Genomic DNA, 23,922 nt, shown 5'->3' on the forward strand with positions numbered 1-23,922 from the left:
AATCAAACGTTTGTTTAAATACGTTTGAATCTTAAAAACAAAAAGTCACATCATCGCTATTTGAAGGGATCTTGAATCGGTTGAAAAATCCTCTATTTCGGACATCTCAGAAATCCTTGTCGGGATACCGTACAACTTAAAGAGCACTATTTTTTAATAATTTACACACTATTTTCCTTCTTAACATAATATTAAATACATGGAAAGTCATACTCTGTTTAGAACGAATAAATAATGTCCACCTTTCTTTTGATCTATTCAGTTTACATCAAGTTCAGATAATAATGATTGTTTCCCCAATAAACAGCTAATTAGCTGCTAAGCGACGTTTAATTTATGTTGTCTTCAATTTTCAGGATTTGGTATTCTTTAACAATTATTATCAAATGTTCAAGTTTGTCAAATTACTTCCCAAGTAGTATTTTTGTTTCTGTCAAATGCAAGGTATAGGCCTCCTTGGTCATTTTAATATTTTTTGTCTATTTACTAAATGTAGTATATGACTAGGTACATGAATATATGAAGTGTTTTGTGTATTTCTGTCTTTTGCTATGTATACTGTCCTATATGGTAAGTGTCTCATTTCCGAAACCCCTCAATTTCTACATTTCTTTCTTCTTTTGAGGACAATCAAGTGACGGTGCGGCAAAAATCTTGAAATTTCTCGGCGAAAAAAAAAATAACATCGTTTAACGGTATATAAAATATGTTTCGGCCTGGTTTCGACATATTTTCCTCTCCAATATTGTTTATTTGTGTTTTCCCTATGTGACTTGAAAATGCGACAGCGGTGGTGGGGGTACACTTCTATTGACAACGCTTCCCCTTGTTAATTATTCTTTATTTTTGATATTTTATAGAATATTTCGATAGTGTTTCAATAGGTTTATAACAGTTTAACAATTAACTAGAAATAAAAACAACTTTTAACATATTGTCTACAAGTATATTTTCCCGCTAACCTTTTTTATCTGTTATTATTAATCACAATGATAGGTTAAGTATTAAAACAGTCAGTGTAAACAATAACAAATGGCAGAGGAGTGCACTCATTTTCCCATCAGAAAGTTCAAGCTATACGGTGGCATAGAGGGGACATCAGAAATATTTTATCTATCACGTGCGCACGCGATGGGTGACATCAAAAATATTTTATCTATCACTTGCGCACGCGATGGGGGGACATCAGACATATTTTATCTATCACGTGCGCACGCGATGGGGGACATCATAAATATTTTATCTATCACGTGCGCACGCGATGGAGGACATCAGAAATATTTTATCTATCACGTGCGCACGCGATGGAGGACATCAGAAATATTTTATCTGTCACGTGCGCATGCGATAGCTACCACATGCGCACGTTATGACTACTACGTGCGCACGCGATAGTTATTACGTGCTGTCGTATAGCTGGTTGCACAGGCTAATGAGTCATACACGCTATATTCAAAAAGAATGACAAGTCAACATGTATATACATATATTAAGGTTTTTATTTCATAATGTGCACTATGGAACATGACTTTGATTTATGAATATTATAGTGCATGCGGACTGATCTTATGTCAAAATGATTAATATATGTAACTCTAAAACGTGTGTATTTATATACATTATAAAATGTCCTTAGGACAGGTTGATATTATATATACTATTCTCAAATGTCAAAAGGAGGAGTTCGACTTTGGTATTCCACTCGTACACTTGTGTGTTTGTAATTGTATATTAAAAGTATGTAACATCCGTGAGTTCTTTCTCCGTTATACGACAACGGTTGATTTGGCGCCTAAGACCAGCGATGTCGAAGCGACGATTTTGGACAGCGGGACACAACGAAGTACCTGAAACAGAAAATTAAAGGTGAGTGATCGTTTATATACCTGTAATTTGCTAATTTTGAAGATGTCAGATCAAGAAATAGCTACAATTTTTGAAAATTTGTCAGATAAACTGAACAATATTTCAACTATCATAGGTACACAGGGTTTATCAGAAATAGTACAAAATTTTGATGAAAATTCTAAAATATTTTAATGACTGGATAAAATCTATAGAAAAATATGCTGTTTTAAAAGGTTTGGATGATAATAAAATAAAATTAGTCGCATTTCAATCAAGTAAAGGGACTGTAAGCGATTTTTATATGTAGATATTTGCCGTGATAATCATCGTAATTCGTGGGAACAATTAAAAGAAGAAATAAGTACTAGATTTGGGGAAATTAAAGATTTACATCATGAATTTTATCTTTTGAGAAATTTAAAACAAGATTTGGGAGAAAGTGTTCAAATTTTTGGGGAAAAATTTATTAATTGTGCTGAAACCGCTTATGAAAATTATAAACTAGGAGATAATAGTTTAATTGAACTTCAGTTAGTAGAATTGTTTACGGATAATTTAGCACATAATTATTTAAAACTTAAACTTATGAGAGAAAAGCCAAAAACTTTACAAGAAGCAATTTCTTGCGCAATGAATGAACAGAATTTCAGAGCTAGATTTTCTGCCAGAGTAAAATTTTCTAATTCTCAAAATCACGCAAAATACATGAATTACAAAGCAAATAATTTTAATCATTATTATACAAGAAATTTTTGCGTGTACTGTAAGAGACCAGGTCACCATGTGCGTAGTTGTAGATTTAGGAAAAATGAAATATATTCTGTATTTCACCGACAAAATTTTTCACGATTTAGGAAAAATAATAGCAATAATAGTTTGAAATCAAAGATTAAGTGCTAGAAATGTAATAATTTTGGTCATATTATGCGTGAATGTCGTAAACAAAATTTTTACGACAGAAACAAAATAAATTTTCAGGAAAACTAGCAAGTTCCTGTCACAAAGGGGTCATTGATAGGAACGATAAAATACCAAAATTTAGTATAGCATTAGCTGGAAGCCCTAATTCGTGTTTGATTAAAATAGAAAACTATAAATACAGATCGTTAGTAGATTCAGGTGCTGAAGTTTGTCTTCTGCATCGCAGAATATATAGAAAATTGAAGAATCCCCCTCAACTTATAAAACAGAAAATAAATTTATGTTCAGTTGACGGAAATTATTTACATATAGATGGTTATATAAATCTAAATTTTCAAATAGGGAAAACAGAAAAAACTAAAAAATTCTATGTTGTTTCTAAAATGAATAGAAATATTATTTTAGGCCGTGATTGGTTAACACAAAATGGCGTTAGATTATATTTTGATTTAGGCTGCTTAAGAGTTAATAATACATATGTACCCCTCGAAGAAGATATTCATATTGCATCAATTGTTAGATTAAAACATGATGTTATTCTGAAACCTCAAACAGTTAATGTGTGCACTGCTAAGTTAAAACAAAACCCAGGCTTGGAAAATGATAAATTATATGAATTAAAAAGTATAGAAACTGGAATGATTGCTTCTGAACCAGGTCTTATGATACCAAATTCTGTTATGAAACTTTCGGCTGATAATAGATTTCCTATTATGATTGTCAATAATACACATAAAAACTATAAGATTGAAACGAGATTCAGTAGTTGCTAAAGTTTCAGAAGTTGAGAGCATTAACTCGGTCCACAGAGGCTCTTCAAACAACTCCCCCTCTTAACAACGATTTCGAACGTGACATTCATACACCTTCAGAGCATTTTTAATATATGTTAGAGACTTATTAAGGCAAAAATAGAAATATTTTCGCAAATAAAGATTTCTGAATTATCACAGACAGATACTGTAACCATGAAAATACCAACAGGTAATCATCCTTCCAATCAAATTAAGCCCATATCGCACACCTTTAAAACAATAGAAAATTTATGAGTGACGCAATCGATGAGATGTTACGATGCTAATATTATAAGAAGAAGTCATAGCCCTTATTCATTTCCTGTTGTTATTGTCGGGAAACGTGACGGCAGTAAAACGGTTTTGTGTTGATTTTAGACAATTGAATAAAATTACAAAGCCAACATCATATCCTCTCCCATTATTTGACGATATTTTAACACTTACTAGGGTCTTCAAATATTTTACAACACTAGACATGCGATCAGGGTTTTGGCAAATACCCGTGCATGAATCAGACAAGGAAAAAAACGGCTTTTACGAACATTCCGAGGCTTGTTCGAGTTCAACGTAACACCTTTTGGCCTAGTTTCTGCCCCTGGAGTTTTCCAAGAACTCATGTCACATGTCTTACAAGGTTTAGAGGCATTTGCTGTCAGTTATCTTGACGACATTCTGATATTTTCTAAGTCATTAAATGAACATTTATCACATATACAGACAGTATTTTCAAAGCTTAAAGAGCATAAATTAAAACTTAAACTGAAAAAGTGCAGTTTTATTCAGCAACAAACAAAGTACCTTGTGTTATAATTTTTATAAAACCAGACCCAGAAAAAAGTAAAAAGCTATTAGGTCACTTCCGGTACCAAAATGTGTTAAAGATGTCAGATCTTTACTTGGTGCTGCTGGTTTTTATAGAAGATTTTTGCCCTAAATATTTCTAAAATTGTTGAACCTCTAATCAATCTTACAAGAAAACGTGTTTTGTTTAAATGGACAAAAGAATGTCAAGAAAGTTTTGAAACAATTAAAGAAAATGTTAACACGTATTCCACTTTTAGCCATTCCCAGACCCAAATAAGCCTTATATTCTATACACGGACTCCTCAGATTTAGTGGTCGGAGCATGTTTAAGGTCAGAAATGTGACAAATCTGGTATTGAAAAACCTATATACTTCTTATCTCATAAATTAAGTGAATCTCAAAGAAAGTACAGTACCATAGAAAAAGAAGCATTCAGTATTCATTATGCGTTACAAAAATTAGATGTTTATTTACATAATGCAGAGTTTACTATATTTACAGACCATAAACCTTTAAAATATCTTCTAGAAGCACCTATGCCAAAACAAAAGAATTCAGCTTTGGCGCTTTAAATATTTCTGCCTATAACTGTAAAATTGAATATTTGCCAGGAAAATAAATTTAATTGCCGATTTCTTTTTCTAGACCTCCAGCTGATGATAAAAATGCTAACAAGTCAGATATTGAACTTTATGAGCCTGATATAAATGACAATGCCTTCGAAATAACAGTCTCAAATTCAAGTAATAATTCAAATAATGATAATGTACATGCTGTGAAAACTGATAAAAGCTATGAAGTAAATGCTTTTGATTCTACGCACTTTAATGCCAAAGAAATAGCAAACAAAGAATACCAATTTCAAGAGCCAATTGTAGAAGATATTAAAACAATTCGAAAAATTAAATATGGCCTCAGAGCAAGATAAAGATCAAACTATTCTTGAACTGAAAATGTTACTTTCGTCACGGACAGCCAAACTAAATCAGTGCAGAGCAAATATTTAGAAATTGACCAAGTTCTGTATTATCTGTCTAATGTAGATGATAATCCTAATCTTAGATTGTTTGTTCGCGCAACACTTAAAACACCTTGTCATTACTCAATATCATTTAAATAATGGTCCCCGGGAACACACGAGGTTATTTACAAACAATGAAAAAACAAAAATATTTTTGGCCAAATATATTCAAATAATTGTATGAATATGTTTCTAAATGTGTTTGATTGTCAGCCTCACGTTATCTTACAAAATTAAAAGCACCTATGGGCGAAACAAGAGTACCAATGTATTCATTCCAGACCATGAGTTATCGACGTTATAGGGCCCTATGAGAAACAATGAGTGGTTAACCGCTACATTATTTGTTTTATTGACCTTTACAGTGGTTATCCCGAGTGTTTCCCTACTGCTGACAAAAGTACTGATACAATTATACATTTACTATTAGAAGAAATTTACCCTAGATACGCATGTCCATTACAAATCTGTCACTGACAATGGATTCAGATTCACCAAGTAATGCTTTCAAAGAAACACTTAAAGAGTTAAGAATTGATCACGTGCGTACAACTACCTATCAATGCTGCCGGAAACGCGAAAAAAATGAACGTTTCTCACCATGTCATACATGATATCTTAGCTAAAAGAATACAGGGAAATCTCAAACAATGGGATATTCATCTTAACATGACACTAGCCGCACTTAGATTCAATGTCTCTAGGACTTCAAAGCATAGTCCATTTATTTGTTATATAACCGTGAGGCCATATTACCGGTGGACCTGTTGCTTACAACCAAGGGCAGCCGCTATCATGGCGAAGAGTATCACAAAATTGCATTTACAAGAACAACATAATACTTTTCTATCTGTTATATAAGAACCTTAAAAAAGCCAAAACGAGAACAAGCTAGCTATGGCAGATAATACCGCAAAAGATATCAAATTTGAAATAGGCGATCCCGTATTTTATAAGAATTTTCGTAAGAGAAGCAAACTAGATGTGAATTGGAAGCCATTTTTTATAGAATTATAGAGAAAAGGTCACCATTAACTTATATAATAAAAATCAGTTTGACAATTCAACAGTTTAAAGTCCATGCAGAACAAATTAGGCTCGCAAATATTAATGACTGGTCATACCAAAAGCAGCATGATACTGGCCGACCAAAAAGAAATGCCCACATTTGTAGTAACACCTGAAAATAGCGATACTGATGATTGCTTCAGAAATACCAGAATCAGTATTACCCCAAGTTGCTAAAAATGTTAGAAAAAAGCCCTCTCACAAGGTCAAATTCTGATAGTGAAGATCATATTCCATTAGCCGAATTACAGAAACATCTTCGACAACAACAAACAAATTTCAAATAATGACAATACTCAAAGTAATGCACATTCAGAAGACAATGCTATCGCAGACTGATTCAGAATTATCAGACTCAAATTCCATACAAGTAAATAGCAAATTCCTCAGTCACAAGCAGCATATAATGCTATTCAGTCAGATTCAATGGCTGAATGATAATGATTCGGATAATGAAATGTTTATAAACTCTATTTCTAGTAAAAAGAAAAGTATTGTAAAACCTCGATATAAAGTATCTGGTAAGGTAAACACAAAGTTACAAAGTAAGATAAAGGGTCGAAATCAAGTTTTAAAATGATTTTACAAGGATTAGCTGAATTGTTATAGAACGTTTATATTTCCGTGTTATATGCTATACTAATTTTCGGTAAATTGACCTCAGGCATTGTAAATAGTAATAATTATGGAAAGAAGAAAATATATATGTTAAAAGAAAAAAATATAAAAACAAAACAGAAAATTACATTATTTAACCATATATCTTTATATTTTTGGTGGTTTGTATTCATTATATTAATTTTCAAGTTCTTTTTATTAGAACTATATATCTTAGATTTTTTTTATTATTGCTTAAAATGATCGTTATTCGCTATATGTTTATTAATAGATTCGGTTAATTAAAAATGCATTTCAAAGTAAATGACAGCACTTAATCATGAGTTTCAAATTGATTATTTACTTTATTTCATATTAGAATAACATGTGTATACATACATGTTTTCAACTGTCAACGCACAATCATTAAATAAAGTTTAAATTGGAGATAAGTCTTATTGTCTAAATAAACTAAAGTTAATAGCTTAGTTAAAACTAAAAAATATGTCTAAAAAAATTCAATATGAAAAGAAAAATTTTAAATATCAAAGTATTACATAAATAAGATACTTACACTTAAGAACATCTTTCATTGGAATTCTTATCCTATGCATTTATGACAGTTGTCTTGTTGTTCAAATATCTGAAAAAAACAAAATTATGTTTATTTGTTATAATATCTATTAACCGATCTGAACAACGGACGAAAATGCAAAATATTGGTCTAACGATCACTTGTCGTCCAAGCCAAGACAGAGAGGTGCGAGCGAATTCGCCGGTACAGTAAAACACCCGACTGACTAGAAATATTACAGTCAGCCTCTACGATGTCAAAACTATGTACAACAAAAAAAACCATGCAGATATAACCATACACACCTTCTTCGATGTAAAACCATGCAGATGTAACCATAAACACCTTCTTCGATGTAAAACCATGCAGATATAACCATAAACACCTTCTTCGATGCAAAACCATGCAGATATAACCATAAACACCTTCTTCGATGTAAAACCATGCAGATATAACCATAAACACCTTCTTCGATGTAAACCATGCAGATATAACCATAAACACCTTCTTCGATGTAAAATTATATGAAATAAGCGTCTTACGATGTTTTAAGATACATAACTATGCTGTTACAGCCGTCAACAACAACAAACAACAACAACAACAAATTGTGGAATCAAATCAACTTTTGTTCCTGACTTCAACCAGAGAAGCCGAAAACTTCCGTTTATCCCAATAGAATGTGTTTTTCTAGTGTGTTATATAAACTTAAAAACAAAAACCCAGAGAAATACTGATGACAACCTCTTATCAAAATAATTATTTGTGCGCGACAGAGATATCCAAAATAAATATCACATAAACATTTGCGAGGATCGTGCAACAGCAAACTGTTAATTTAATTATCTTTTACTCAAAAAACATTGCTACATAAATGAAGAATTATAGATCTATCATCACTTTGTTGTATTGTTCAATACAAGACATTCTTTTTACAACGACGAAATAAAACAGCGTTTACAGATGTGCCAATAAATATTCGAATATAACTTTATCAACTTGTGTATAAAGTCTACGTTTACACATATCAAATACATATATACAAATTTAAAAGAATCTTCAACAACATCAACCATTTATGAACAATTATGAGTGTCAATTTAAAATTATTCTTTAGAAAGCTACATACCAACGATTTGAAATTCCCGACACGTCACGAAGACCAAGCCATACTGATGTCAGCAAGTACCTGTTACAAAAAATATACGTGTCACAGGATGTGTTCAATGCGCATGCACAATACACGTTTTACAGGAAATGAAACACCTGGAAATTTTATCAATTATCAATTGTTTATAATATTTTTTTTAACTTTTTCGTATATAAATATCTTTTTTACTCTTATCATACATATAATTCTGTTAAATTTTATACCTTAAAGTTTTTCTAATTAATATTCTTAAAATAATTTGTTCTTTGAAAATTGTTAACTTATTTGTTTGTTTTTTTATGTTTTCTTGATCTCTAGAAATTAACTTTTTTTTTCTTTTTTTATGATGAAATAAAGGAAATTTAATATTTATTGAAAAACTTATAAAGCTATAATAATATTTATTGAAAAACTTATAAAGCTATAATATTTACCTTATGTTACTTTAACATAATATTTTTGTATTTTTTTGCATAAAGATTAATCGAACATTTAACAATATTCAGTTTAAGCGCTTGAGTTTAAACTCTTTATTTTTACACTATACGTCACAGTATTTTTGCAATGACCTGTATATTTGGCTCCTCCTCCTAACAAGTCATTCAATCTCGTTCGCGCATGCTTAGTAGACTGGGTATATAAACCGAGCACGCTTCTGCAAATTCCTTTTCGATCCAGTCTCCGAGCTCCAGAAGCTACCGTGAACTAACACGGAAAAATATTGGAGAAAAAATTATGTAGCGGTTCTGAACAAACATGGCAAAAAGACTTCATTTTTGTGTTTTTTAAAGTAGCCGAAGGTACTGTAGAGTTGCTTTTCTTTATTATCTTTAATATTGTGTTAAATTTATCTAACAAACCAATTTTTCAAATTTTATTACGACCACGAGATTCAGACAATCTAGATCTATTACCGATACTGTAGGCTTAAGGGCAGAGAAAGGTCTGAGAAAAAGTGATCCTACTTAAAGACATTGTTGATACTATTTTGCAATACTGAAAAAAATTTAGCCTAATAAAAAACAAAAATTATTTGATCACGTCATCACTAGCCTTTTATGACGTAAACAAATACCTTGTGACTAGTGGAGTATACAGCTGTAATAAATGCCCTGACAGTATGTTATTGTGTTAATGTTTATAAAGTATTGATAAAGAAACTTTATCTACCCATAAATTATGTTGAATGATTGTCCAGGTAGATCTATCCTTTAATATATTAAACTTTTTACGTAGGGATGCTTCATAATGGTTAGTAATGTCATTCGTAGTCATTATAAGTCGTGATAACGTAATACGTTAACCTTGTATTTGTTGTAAACTCAGCATTTTAATTCTGATTTTATTCTACTTTCTTTTACAAATTGCTGGGGCCATGCCAAACGACAACCTAACCTGTCACAAGTTTTTTCTGGCTGTCAAGGTTTCTTTGAAGAGACTGGTCAACATTATGTTCTAGACAATGGCACCAGAACAGAATACAGAAGTCGGTAGAACCAGCAGAAGTTGTGATGCCTAAATCAAGCTAATTGTTGATACAGATTAACGCGATAGACAGGGTGACATCACTGTTTTTAAATACAAATTATAGTTAAAATTTAATCTATGCTGTTTGTGACAAAAATGACATTATCAATTAATACAAATATATTCCTTATTACAGAAGAGTTCTTCTAAAATGCAGAATATTAACAAAAAATTTCGGTATTTAACATAAATATTCTTATAAAGCAAACTGTCACAACTGTAAGAAAAATGTTTTAAACTTGGGCGGATACCTTGGAGTTGATGGAATTTTTGTAATTTTGCACATTTTAGTAATTATCTATTACTGTATCAAATAATACGATAATTAATATATTTAAAAAAAAAAAAAAAAAAAAAAAAAAATATTTCCAGTACTGTCATGTCAAAACTCTCTTCAGTCGAGTACTTTTTAGTTATAAGACATCAAGGACCTTTTAATTCATAAAATGACAATAATAATAAAATATTTGGGGGAGACAGGAAAAAAAAAGTCAATAATGATTTAAAATGGACATGTGACTATGATACACTTACATCTAGTCATCACAATATTATTCTTTAACTGATGTAAAATTATGTCTATATTACAATACATTCGAGTGTTAACATGAACTAGATCTACGCTCTTGGTTTTGCTCTTAAATATAGTTTTAAATCTAGGAATATGCCTATTTGGATATTAAATCTGCATTCATCCTTTGCGGGAACATTAATTGTAAATAAAACATTTGCCATTTTAAAGGGTCGGGTTGCACAATTTTCATTTTCAAAGTCAAGCAATAATTTCTAAAATTTTATAGATATCGTTCAAATCGCAGTAGTTTAAACCTATGACTTTCTGTCATTAGGTTAGGATTTTTGGTTTTCTTACATTATAACATGTGACGTTTTAGTTATGTATTTACATATTAAGTGACTGAAATCGACGCCGAAAAGCTAAGCCATCCGAAATTCCTCAGCATAATTTGCAGCACAAATTCATGGTCTTGAGTGTGAGCATCAGTTTTGAGTTTTATTACTAAATGCAAAAAAAAAAAAAAAAAAAAAAAAAAGTAATAGTAATTATTATAATATTAATAATAATAAGGATGACAATAATGATGCAATGGTATGGATGCTATTGCTCAACGTTTTCGTCGTATCAATTTAAATGAGTTAAAGGTTACATTTTAAGTTTTTGAATTTTATATTTAAGGCGATCATTGGTAATTAACGGCATGGCTTATGGGGAGAATAGCATTTCTTGAGAATTTTCTTTTAAGAATTTCGTTACCAAGGTGAATTGTTTGCATGTATTTACATCTGTTAGAAAAACGATGTGGAAAAATAAAAATAATATAATTAATTCTGCTGAGAAATATGAAATTGTCAAATAGACAAAATATATGGATCCATGAAGAAATAAATGAAAACGTGTGATGAAATTGCTTTCATTTCTAATATTGTTGTATCTTTAGAAATAAACACCTAAATAAAAAAAAATAAAATAAAAAATAAATATATGCTAAATACAGAATACTATTGCTGATTCAATGACACGTTTTCAATGGTCAAAGGTATTTCGGGAATAGTCATTATGCATTCCCGGATTAACACACAACAGCATCTAGCTTCCCTCCAATACCATTAAAAGATCCTGTTTCATATTTTTTTCATGTTTTATTTCATAATATGATGCTCAAATTAAGATCTGTTCAATATTGTAATTTTCCAATAAGTATTATTTATAACGATTATTACTCTAATTTAACATTTCATGTAAATAAAGGGACGGTTAATTAGAAATGTATTCCTATAATAAAAGTCAAATTTTTTCCATAAGAAATGAATGCTATAATTTATTGATGTAATTCATATGCACCCCAATGTTGCAGGGTACACATTTTACCATGATTCTATCAGTGATGTTTGAAATTGTTTTATTTGCATAATTATATAGTATATATATATACATATATAAATTTTTGAAAGGTGGTAATACACTCCAGGTAACCAATATCAATTACAAACATACAGGATCTTTAAAGCATTTCTTCAGATATTCAACCGAAGTAGAAAGATTAGTTATTATCAATAAGTTCGTACCTCGGGCTTACAGAAAATCTGGAATTGAGTGATATGTTTATTTCCGTCTGTTTAAGATATTCCACCCTCAGTTACATAAACTTGATATAAATGGCATACCTGCTTTTGCAAAACAATACGCACGTCACTAACGTTGTTGCATTTGGCCTGCAATTTACCTAAAATGTAAACTATAAGCTTTGTTTATAATACAAAGCAATTCATTGTGTGGACAGTAGCATATCAAGGTTGAAGCAATACTAGTTTGGACTAGGAAATTAAACGTAAACTTACTTAGAAAATCTAAAAATTACTTAAGAAATATTTATGCCTTCAGGTTTAAAGAAAATTCTCTACTTTTTTCGTTTCACGTTGTTACTGACAATATCCAAATTTCCATCTTGGAAAACAACTTATTAAAAAGTACATGTTTGACTATACCATGATTATATTTATTAATTAACTATAGGCAAAATGGTCCGTTTTTTAAACCGCACACAAATGATCTACATTCTAGAGGTATATTGGTACGTTTAATAGGCATCGCTTAAACGACAAAAAAATAGAAAAGGAAACGTATTGATGATATACAATTGTATCTTTAATAGATATCTATTATCCCAATACAAATGATATTTAAAGCTTCCCAAATGGCTGTACTTTCATGCCATTTAATTTAAAACAGCATGCCTCTAGATTTCATGCACATTTTTCATGAAAATTTTAAAAAAAAAAAAAAAAAATCATGTTGGATACAGCACTTACAACCCTATTGTTAATTCAGCAAAAATAAAAGGAAGTCAAAAATATGCAAAATAACCCTCATTGCGTTTAGTAACCGCCAGTAGAGAAATTATGGTGGAAAATTACTGCAAAACATATTTGCATTATTATTATGAAAGATATTAAATTCAGTTTTGAATCTTTTATTGCTTCTTATTAAATCAAGTACTTTTCTTCTTCGTTTGATTTTCTTGAAAAATTTTGATTTCATCTGGGGGAGTGCAGCTTTTAGATGTAAATTGCATTAAAATTTATAAGCATCATGTTTTTAATAACATTAAACCCAAAACTCATTTCAGAATAGGCTATTGTATCCAGTTGTACATTGTAGTTTCAGGTAAAAGCGTAGATAGCCGTCAAATATTACGTTTCAACTCGTATGATTCTTGTATCAGTATATGTTGGTATAGTAGTATTTTTAAGTGAACTTGATAACAGGGTGTTTCTAACTAAGGAAGACACTGCTTTCAATAATTATAAAGAGAAACAAAAAGGTTCTGCCAATTGCCCGTAATGATATTATTGGGCCGGCAAGTCCGCCTTTTGGATTAAATTTTGCAGTTGTCTATAACTAAATAGTAAATATGGGTGCAGTTTTTACCCACATATAAATGTATTTTGATACCGTCGACGGATTACAATGCCAGTAATTTAATTTCACTTAATAATTATATATCACCCTGGAAAAAGAAAGAAAAAGAGGAAAAAAAAAAAAAAAAAATCATAATGGGTGCAGTTTACCCAGATATATTTTTAATGGGTGCAGTTTACCCAGATATATTTCTATCAGATTTTTCATATTGAACATGGGTGCAGTTTACCCAGATATATTTTTTATTATGGGTTGTAGTTTACCAAGATATATTTCTATTATCCACATTGGTGCAGTTACCAGATATATTTCTATCAGATTGAACATGGGTGGCAGTTTACCCAGACTTATTGCACTTTTGGGTGCAGTTTACCCAGATTATATTTTATTATGGGTGCAGTTTACCCAGATATACGTCTATCAGATTATCATATTTAAACATTGGTGCAGTTTACCCAGATATATTTTTATTATGGGTGTAGTTTACCCAGATTTATTTCTATTATGCATATGGCGTGCAGTTTACCCCAGATATATTTCTATTCAGATTGAACATGGGCTGCAGTTTAGCCAGACTTATTGCACTTTTGGTGCAGTTTACCCAGATATATTTTTATTATGGGCTGCAGTTTTACCCAGTTATATTTCCTAATTTGAACATATATGGGTGCAAATTACACAAGGATATTCATGGAATTTTGAACATTTATAGCTGCATTTTTCCCAAATACAATAATGTAATTTTGTACATTTATTGGTGAATTTTGGCCAAGTATTGGTACATTTTTTCATTGCAGATAATTCACGTAAAATTACCAATTAAAATAGTATGTTATAAAATTGTATCGTGTTGAAGAACAAATTCGTTATAACAATAACATGTTTAAAAAATAGGTTTCCGGTGACCCAAATTCCTTGCATGGTTGGTTGGCTCATCTCTAGTAAAGACACTTTTCATTAGTTTTTTCGTTTTGTGTGGCATGTGCTCTTGTATGTGAAAGTTTTTGTGTGACATGTGCATTTCATTTCATAGAGCTGAGGCCTACCAATTTAGTATCTTATTATTTAAATCTACCTGCATATTTGCTTGAACATTACGGTGTGATTCAAATGGGTTCTTCTTCGTCAGCGACTGCTGATGAAGAAGAAACTTTCTTTTAAGCCCTAGCATAAATACAATTTTTCCTATGGTTGTGCAACATCTTTCCAAAGCACTTAATTAATTCAGTCTCAGATTTGTTTGTGACATTCTTATAGATATATGGCTGTTCTCTTTGGTGGAACGTATCTATAGTGACATACAAAATAGTACAAACTTTATTAGAAATAGGGATTGTTGATAAGTCTTAAAACCCGTGATCTTTTTGAGTAGATGGTGCCATTAACTCCATGTCTGGTCACAATACTAAGTTAATTAATTAAATTTCGTTCGTGGTGTATGCTTAAACACACCAGTATCTGCAATTAAATCGTCATGACTGAGTCATTTATTTTGGTTTATTGTTAGCCCGCTGTTGGCGGAAGGCTCTCTCTCAATTCTTCGAGACCCTTTTGGCGAAAATCTAACATAAAATTACAGGTTTTTTGCAATCGATGACGAAGCAAAACCTATTTTATAATATTCTATTTTATATAAAGGTTCAAACTCTATTAACTTTATGTTACTTAATGACCAGTCATGACGGAAATTTTATGCCAACCATAAATAAAAATAAGTTAAACATATATGTTGCATTTATTATCATTTGTTCCTTTAAAGTGACTATGTTGGAAAAAATAATATTCAGTTTAAGCGCTTGAGTTTTAAACTCTTTTATTTTACACTATACGTCACAGTATTTTTGCAATGACCTGTATATTTGGCTCCTCCTCCTAACAAGTCATTCAAATCTCGTTCGCGCATGCTTAGTAGACTGGGTATATAAACCGAGCACGCTTCTGCAAATTCCTTTTCGATCCAGTCTCCGAGCTCCAGAAGCTACCGTGAACTAACACGGAAAAATACCCACCCCGCCCTTCCCATTTGCTTTGCTGTTGTCTCTTTTTTTCTGTTTTCAGGTAATTATGACCGGCGCGATACTTAGCCCTTCTTCGTCATGGCTGGAATTATCATTTTCAACAGTCAATATTTGTTTTGCGACATCCGGAAATTTACCAACGTCGACTGCCAGACCCCTATCATTTGAATCCGACGTCGGTTCAAAATTTACATTTAACTGGCCTGTACATAACCATAAGCATTTCGGACACCTGTGGGATGCAACTGACTTTCGGATATTTGGTAGAATAGTCATTAGATAACCTGTAACCGATGTCGGTACAAAACAAAACACTGTTAATTAAACTTAACCCATGTGTAAATAAAACACATATTGTCTTTAAAAAAAAATATTGATATAATGGTTATTATCATTTCATTAGATTGTTATACATGGTTTCAAAGCAAGTTTACTTACATTATATATCACACTACTATTTATTTAAAATTATAATTTTTCTTATAAAGAACATTTCTCTTTATTGAGCTGTATGTATTTTGTATTTTATATGTTTACTGGCATATCTGAGCAGGTCCGTTGTTCTATATTCCGAGGAATAGTCTGAGGAGGTTTCCTCCGTGCATGCCAACGGATGCTACGGTTCCTCTTAAAAAAGGGGTTTTACGTAGGCGGCCAGTATTCCTAAGACGAATATACGATCAAACCTGTTGAGTAATTGTTCTGGTTTGGAATGTCCTAGACATTCTATGGCAGTTTTGATCGTGATATGCTTGATAAATGTATTTATATATACAAATGGCTGTATCAGTCTTTTCAAAATTTAACTAATTTTTATTGATAATATTTATAAAACATATTTTATAAGCTTCAGATATCAAGTGTTTATCATATCTGGCATTGTCAGCACATTGTCTCTTTTTTCGAAACATAATCTTAATTGATTATATCTGAATAAACATATTAAGCTACCGAAGCATATATAAGCAATATATAAAATGTCACTTCCGACTGTTGGGATATGAGTATTAGTCATATAATATTATAATTGATATACATGTAATAGTTAATATTATTCTATAACATATTGTCTGGAACATTTAATGCTCTTATTCAGCCGCCGATATGGCGAAAATCTAACATAAAATTACAGGTTTTTGCAATCGATGACGAAGCAAAACCTATTTTATAATATTCTATTTTATATAAAGGTTCAAACTCTATTAACTTTATGTTACTTAATGACCAGTCATGACGGAAATTTTATGCCAACCATAAATAAAATAAGTTAAACATATATGTTGCATTTATTATCATTTGTTCCTTTAAAGTGACTATGTTGGAAAAATAATAATTATTATTTTACTTATTCAAAACTTTTAAAACTAATATCAAAAGTAAACTTACCTGTGCTACATTGTATCTATCCAAATTTTTCTATTAAAATGAATTCAAACATGAAAAGGTTACACACGATATTCAATTGACCAATCAGAGATTATATGACCTAAGGTGATTTTTTCTTTTAAAAATAAAGTAATAAAAAGTCATTAGATAACATCTCTAACCGGACATCTCTGACCGGATATTACCTTCGGCGATTTTTCTTTGAGAATAAAGTAACAAAAGGTTGATGTAAAACATCCTTACCTTAGGGGTAAAAACAGATGTCAAGTTGATTTTAGATTTTTTTTTAATTTTTTAGAACGAGTTGAAATATTTGATATTTGATACCTTGTTTAATACTTTTTTTTAATTTTTTTTTTATATAAGTAAAGGAGGAATTGTCGTATAGCTGGTTGCACAGGCTAATGAGTCATACACGCTATATTCAAAAAGAATGACAAGTCAACATGTATATACATATATTAAGGTTTTTATTTCATAATGTGCACTATGGAACATGACTTTGATTCATGAATATTATAGTGCAGGATGTACATGCGGACTGATCTTATGTCAAAATGATTAATATATGTAACTCTAAAACGTGTGTATTTATATACATTATAAAATGTCCTTAGGACAGGTTGATATTATATATACTATTCTCAAATGTCAAAAGGAGGAGTTCGACTTTGGTATTCCACTCGTACACTTGTGTGTTTGTAATTGTATATTAAAAGTATGTAACATCCGTGAGTTCTTTCTCCGTTATACGACAGTGCGCACGTACAATTCATTACGTGCGCACGCGATAGCTTTTAATAGCGATAGCTTTTAATTTCAAACAAGTCATGAATAAGCACTTCTCTGTCCATTTAAGAAATGGAAGGTATTACGTGCGCACGTAGTAGTTATCGCGTGCGCACGTAGTAGTTATCGCGCGCGCACGTAGTAGCTGTCGCTAGCTCACGTATTAGTAGTAGCGTGCGCACGTAGTAGCTATCGCATGCGCACGTGATAGATAAAATATTTCTGATGTCCCCATCGCGTGCGCACGTGATAGATAAAATATTTCTGATGTCCCCATTGCGTGCGCACGTGATAGATAAAACATTTCTGATGTCCCCCATCGCGTGCGCACGTGATAGATAAAATGTTTCTGATGTCCCCTCTATGCCACCGTAAAGCCACGATTGCGAACTCATATCCGTTTTGAAAGTAAGCGACGTGAGGTTTAATCACTCATTGTTTGATTTCATGGAAACAGTTTTATAAATAAATTTAAAGCTTAATTTGTAACGGGAAGTAAATCTGTTCATCTAATTAAAACGAGGCTTGTTTCGCCTTCAGATTTGCCAGTAGCCGTGAGCAAATACTTTGTTAAAAAAACTACGACATTGTGGCATAATGTATGTTTATCAAAACAATGTCTATCTTACAAACAGACGACTGTTTGCTATGTTGCTATTTTGTATACAGTCTGTGAAATACTCTTATACTTGGAATAGATTCGATACAATCGAATGGACCCAAAATATGGAATTAAATTGTTTGTTCAGGTATGTCACAGATTTTCTGAACGGACATGGTTACTAGACATTACCAATATCTATCAATTGAGGTATGTGAATTAATAGAGGGATGAACGGGTAGATGGATAGATGGTAAGGTGCATGAATGATTGTATGGCTTGGTGAATGTGTAGTTGGAGGAGTGGGTGATTAGGTAGTTTAACGGGTAGGTGATTGGGTAGTTGGATTTGTAGGTGATAGTTTAGATTGACAGGTGGGTTATTTGGCTTGATGAATGGGATGGTAATAGGGTAGATGGGTGCGTAATAAGAATGGTGATTAATTGTTTAAGCAATGACATTAGCAATGTGTTGAATAATATAATATTATGCTACAGGTTGGCTTACACATATATAGTTAACATTGAACACTAATTCCATGCATGACACAAAGTAGGATGAACCAGTGCTGTCTCTCGTATTGTTTGCATGATAAGTTTTGTTTATTTTTCACTCATAAGGGGTAAGACCCATGTGGTAAACCATACATATACATACTTATATGTCAACATGATAATATGAGTCATATTCAGAGGCAACATTAACCAAAAAATGAAATAAAAATGTATCATTATTGTATTATATTACACTTTGTATTTAATACACACAGTCATATCCGGATACACACATGTACAACAAATCAGCATTAATAAAGCAATCTTCTCAATTGAATTAAGGTCTTGCCAATTAATGCGCATCCATCACAACGATGTACCGCTTACCAATCTATTTAGTGAAGTATAAGTTGCATGTCTCCAGTTGTGTCGTGTCCACCTAATATGCTCCCTCGACAATTCAAAACGGGCTTGACGGTCACGATGAAGATTAGTCAATAGAATCTTTAAACAAGGTTTTCTTGATTACAGATTATCTTCTTGTATTGGCGCACAGTCGGGGTAGAAACATTGACAAAAGAAGCATTTAGAAGGTAATAACGTTGTAGCCGCAGATCACGCACGGTGGGCATATTTAGAAGGTCATTACGTTGTAGCCCAAAATCAAAGGCGGACCTTCAAAGACACGAAAGAAGGTCAAAACGTTGTAGCCAAAGTTTACGCAGGACGGGCCTATTTAGAAGGCCATAACGTTGATGCCCAAGATCAAACCTTCGTTTTAGAACATATAACATGTTTATAACTTGTTGACAACAATGCTGAATGTTATTTTTTTGTCTTTCACACTTAATACTACATCACAATAACTTTTGTAAGGGCGAAGAAGCATAAGTAGCAAAGATATCGTTTAACTATACGGCAAATAAGTTCCTTGTTTTGTTTGTTTTGTTTTCCGCCGCACCAACACTATAAAGGTCATATGGTTAATTTCGTGCTTTAAAGGAAGACCTCATGGGGTCCCTCCGTGCATTTTCTTAGGGACGACCAGTGGCGTTCCGTTAGTTAGCTCGATAGCTTCCTTACATGAAAGAATCCAAGTGCCTGGGAGGATTTGAACCCACAGCGGTTAAAGACAAGTGGTATGAGTCAACGATTTTAACCAATTGGCCACGGGCGTCCTTTCAAATACCTGTATACATTCACTCCAATACAAGAACGAGTTGATAAAATTAATTATGTAGTAATGGTCAATGAAGAAGTTAAACACACACAGTTGTAATTCATGGAATGCCGAAATAACTGGACAACCCGAGTTTCACGTGGTCAAAACCGGATAGAAAATTTTGTGGAGCTGCCAATACATGTATGAAGAGCCCCCTCCTTAGTTCTGCTCTCTCTCTCACACACAAACAAAAACAAAACAACATAAATAATTAAATAAATAAATGAATAGATAAAAAAAATACATATAAAATAAAAAATGAATGAATAAATAAATAAATAAATAAAATAAATAAATAAATAAATAAATAAATAAATAAATAAATAAACAAACAAACAAACAAACAAACAAATAAATAATAAAAAATAACCAGAGAAGCGGAATGCTTTCCGTGACCACTTGGCGACACGATAAAACATCTTTGGTTGAGGGCCTTATTAAAAACATTGCAGAATCAAACTATGGAAAATGAATTATTGAATATTCTTTTTTTAAAAATTTATGTACGAGAGAGATTATATGAGTAAATTATTTTCATTGTTCATTTCTTAATAGCTTATTTTTTAATACGTTTTTATCTATTACTTTATATAATGTTTTGGATCTAATGGTTGTGATTTTCATTTATTTGTCTCAATGATAAGTGGTATAAAGTAAGATAATTATTAATAAAAAATTGATGTGTTTCGAGGAAAATAATTTATGTACCATTAGATAACGTAGTACATGATTACGGAAGAGCATTAGTGCCAGGTGTATGTTTTTTATTTACTCGAAATTTCGAGTTACTAACAGTTTGACAATAGGGTCAAATTGTCCACACGTACTGAACATATTCTTCGCTTTTTTGTGGAGGGGGGGGGGGGTTGTAAAATCACACTTTCCACATTTCCGTGTTAGCCGGATTTTTTTTTCTTAAGCACAGATACAACCATCATGTGGAGAAACAACAAGTCCAAAACCCACCCTATTGTAAACTGTGCAATATCATGTGTTAAATAAATTTTAAATGGTGTATATACGCCAGTTAGACTGTCACGTTTCTTTATACTAATAATGTTTTTGTAACATTATTCATTATTTACTAATACTTTGATTCATATTGTGTTGATAAAAGTTGATAAAAGTGGAACTTGTTGTTATATATATAGTGGGAATAATATAAAAGCATCCGATTTTACAAGAATATAGTCAGTCCAACAACTTTGACAAATGCCTCATCACGCCCTATTTTGGCCACGCCGCGATACTTTCCTCAGATGTCCCACACGTGAAGTATAGGATCGTTTCATTCACAGGGATGAGAAGAATATGATTAGTGAAAAGATATGTTCATACAGACGGGATACAGTACAACGTCAGAAGAACGCCTGAACGTACAAATTTAAGGAAGCCTTGTGTTTTTTATGTCGGGTGTGTACATGCCATTACAATGTTTAAGTTAAATTTAAATAGTTTTGTCTAGGCACCCGTTTCACCATCTCCATCGTTCAACGACACTCCCTACTATATCTTATATCATCTAACTAATAACTTTGGCCATTCTTGTAATGTTAATAAGTCGAAATTTCGAGTTACTAAGTCGAAATTTTGAGTTACTTATCTCGAAATTTCGACTTAGTAACACGAAATTTCTTAATCGTTAACATTGTAAAGAAATGACTCTGTTTTTGTCAGTTACAGGCTTACTTTTCAATCTGTAAAAAATCAAGGGTACATTAAAACATATTCATAATAATATAATGCTTTTCTTCTATATCAAACTGAAATTAACTAGCTCTTCCTGTTCTAAATGTATACAATGAGATGATATAAACTTTATGTATCACATCATCATCATATTTACGTTAGTGTTTCAATATGGCACAAAGAGCTATCCAGTAAATGGCTCACAGAACAGAATGCTCATCGAAACATTTGTAATCATTAGGAATATATTGAACATTTTACAAAAATGTTAAATAGACACGATTTCCGTTATATTTAAAGTGGTAACGGTCATAAAAGAATCATCACTTACATTTAACGCAAAAAAGTGCGCTGATTTGTAGATTGTTAGCACACTTCGGGGTTCACTTCAAGATTTTGACCCCAAAGGTGCATTTGACACCAACGTGCGGTGTAACACCTTACCCCTAAGCTATTTTTCAAATTTATATATACTAAGGAAGTCATGGAATTTATAACGGTTCTTGGAAATTTAGGGAGAGACAATTCATTAAAACTGATAATTAAATTTTAAAAAAATTTTTATTGACTTTTTTTTAATTTATATTTAAAGACGATGAGATGGGTTTTAAATGTTTTGAAGTGTTTTTGGAATAAAAAAATTTTCCTGAAAAAGGCCCAAAAATTTGTTTAAAATTTTATATTATATAAATATTTATTCCCATCCCTTCCCCGAATATTTGGTTTTAAAAATAAAATATTTTTTGCGATCATTTTTTGTTGTTGATTTTTTGAAACTAAAAATTTATTGTAAATTAAAAATGTTTATTGTTTTACTGAAAAAAAATTTTTTCGTTTATTTGAATCAGGATAGAATTTAACAAATTTGCATATTTAAACCCCGCCTATAAATTTTCCCCGAATTTTTTGACCTTTTTTTCGTTATCATCCTTGATTAAACGAGAACTATGCTGTAGTGGAAATATTGGTATTATCCTGATTAAACACTATGCTGCGTAGTGTAATTTGGTTATTATCCTGATTAAACGAGACTATGCTGTAGTGGTAATATTGGTTATCATCCTGATTAAACGACACTATGCTGTAGTGGTAATATTGGTTATCATCCTGATTAAACGAGACTATGCTGTAGTGGTAATATTGGTTATCATCCTGATTAAACGAGACTATGCTGTAGTGGTAATATTGGTTATCATCCTGATTAAACGAGACTATGCTGTAGTGGTAATATTGGTTATCATCCTGATTAAACGAGACTATGCTGTAGTGGTAATATTGGTTATCATCCTGATTAAACGACACTATGCTGTAGTGGTAATTTGGTTATTATCCTGATTAAACGACACTATGAATTATGGTACATATAGTTGTCACTCCTGAAATTTAAACAAACTATGCTGTAAATGGTTTAATATTGTTTATCACTGATTAAACGATACTATGCTGTAGTGTAAAAATATGGGTTATCAGCCCTTGATTAAAACGAGATCTATGCGTAGTGGAAATGATTGCGTTATCATCCTGATTAAACGAGACTATGCTGGGTAGTTGGTAATATTGGTTTATCATCCTGATTAAACGAGACCATGCTGGTGATGGTAAATTGTTATCATCCGAAATTCAACGGGAACTTACTGTATGTTGTAATTATTGGTTGCACCTGAATAAAACGAGAACTAATGCTGTAGTGTAAATATTTCGGTTATCATCCCTATTAAATCGAAACTATGCTGTAAGTGGTAAATTGGGTTTACATCCTGAAATTTAAACGAACTATGCTTTATGGTAATATTGGGTTTTTACCGATTAAAAAAAGACGTGCTGTATGGGAATTAAATTGGGTTTTCATCCTGATTTAAACGAGACAAACTTTCTGTTTGGGAATATTGGTTTTTCACCTGAAATTTAAACCCAGACTTTTTGCGTAGTGGTAAAATTTGGTTTTCCCTCTGATTAAAAAGGGTAGGCCCCCTAGT

The 23,922-nt window shown here is 31.7% G+C and overlaps 1 long non-coding RNA gene across 1 annotated transcript; it reads right to left on the minus strand.

Annotated features, from left to right (window-relative positions):
• Positions 1 to 1,434: 1,434 nt before the first annotated feature.
• Positions 1,435 to 9,154, minus strand: LOC132750848 (uncharacterized). The gene is made up of 3 exons (XR_009628607.1): positions 8,761 to 9,154; positions 7,632 to 7,700; positions 1,435 to 1,847 (listed from the first exon to the last, which is right to left on the minus strand). It is a non-coding gene; the product is annotated as an uncharacterized LOC132750848 (long non-coding RNA).
• Between the last annotated feature and the right edge of the window lie 14,768 nt (positions 9,155 to 23,922).

The sequence above is a fragment of the Ruditapes philippinarum genome, unplaced genomic scaffold (genome assembly GCF_026571515.1).
Source record: "Ruditapes philippinarum isolate M1 unplaced genomic scaffold, ASM2657151v2 ctg17070_1_1_1_1, whole genome shotgun sequence".
Taxonomy (NCBI): domain Eukaryota; kingdom Metazoa; phylum Mollusca; class Bivalvia; order Venerida; family Veneridae; genus Ruditapes; species Ruditapes philippinarum.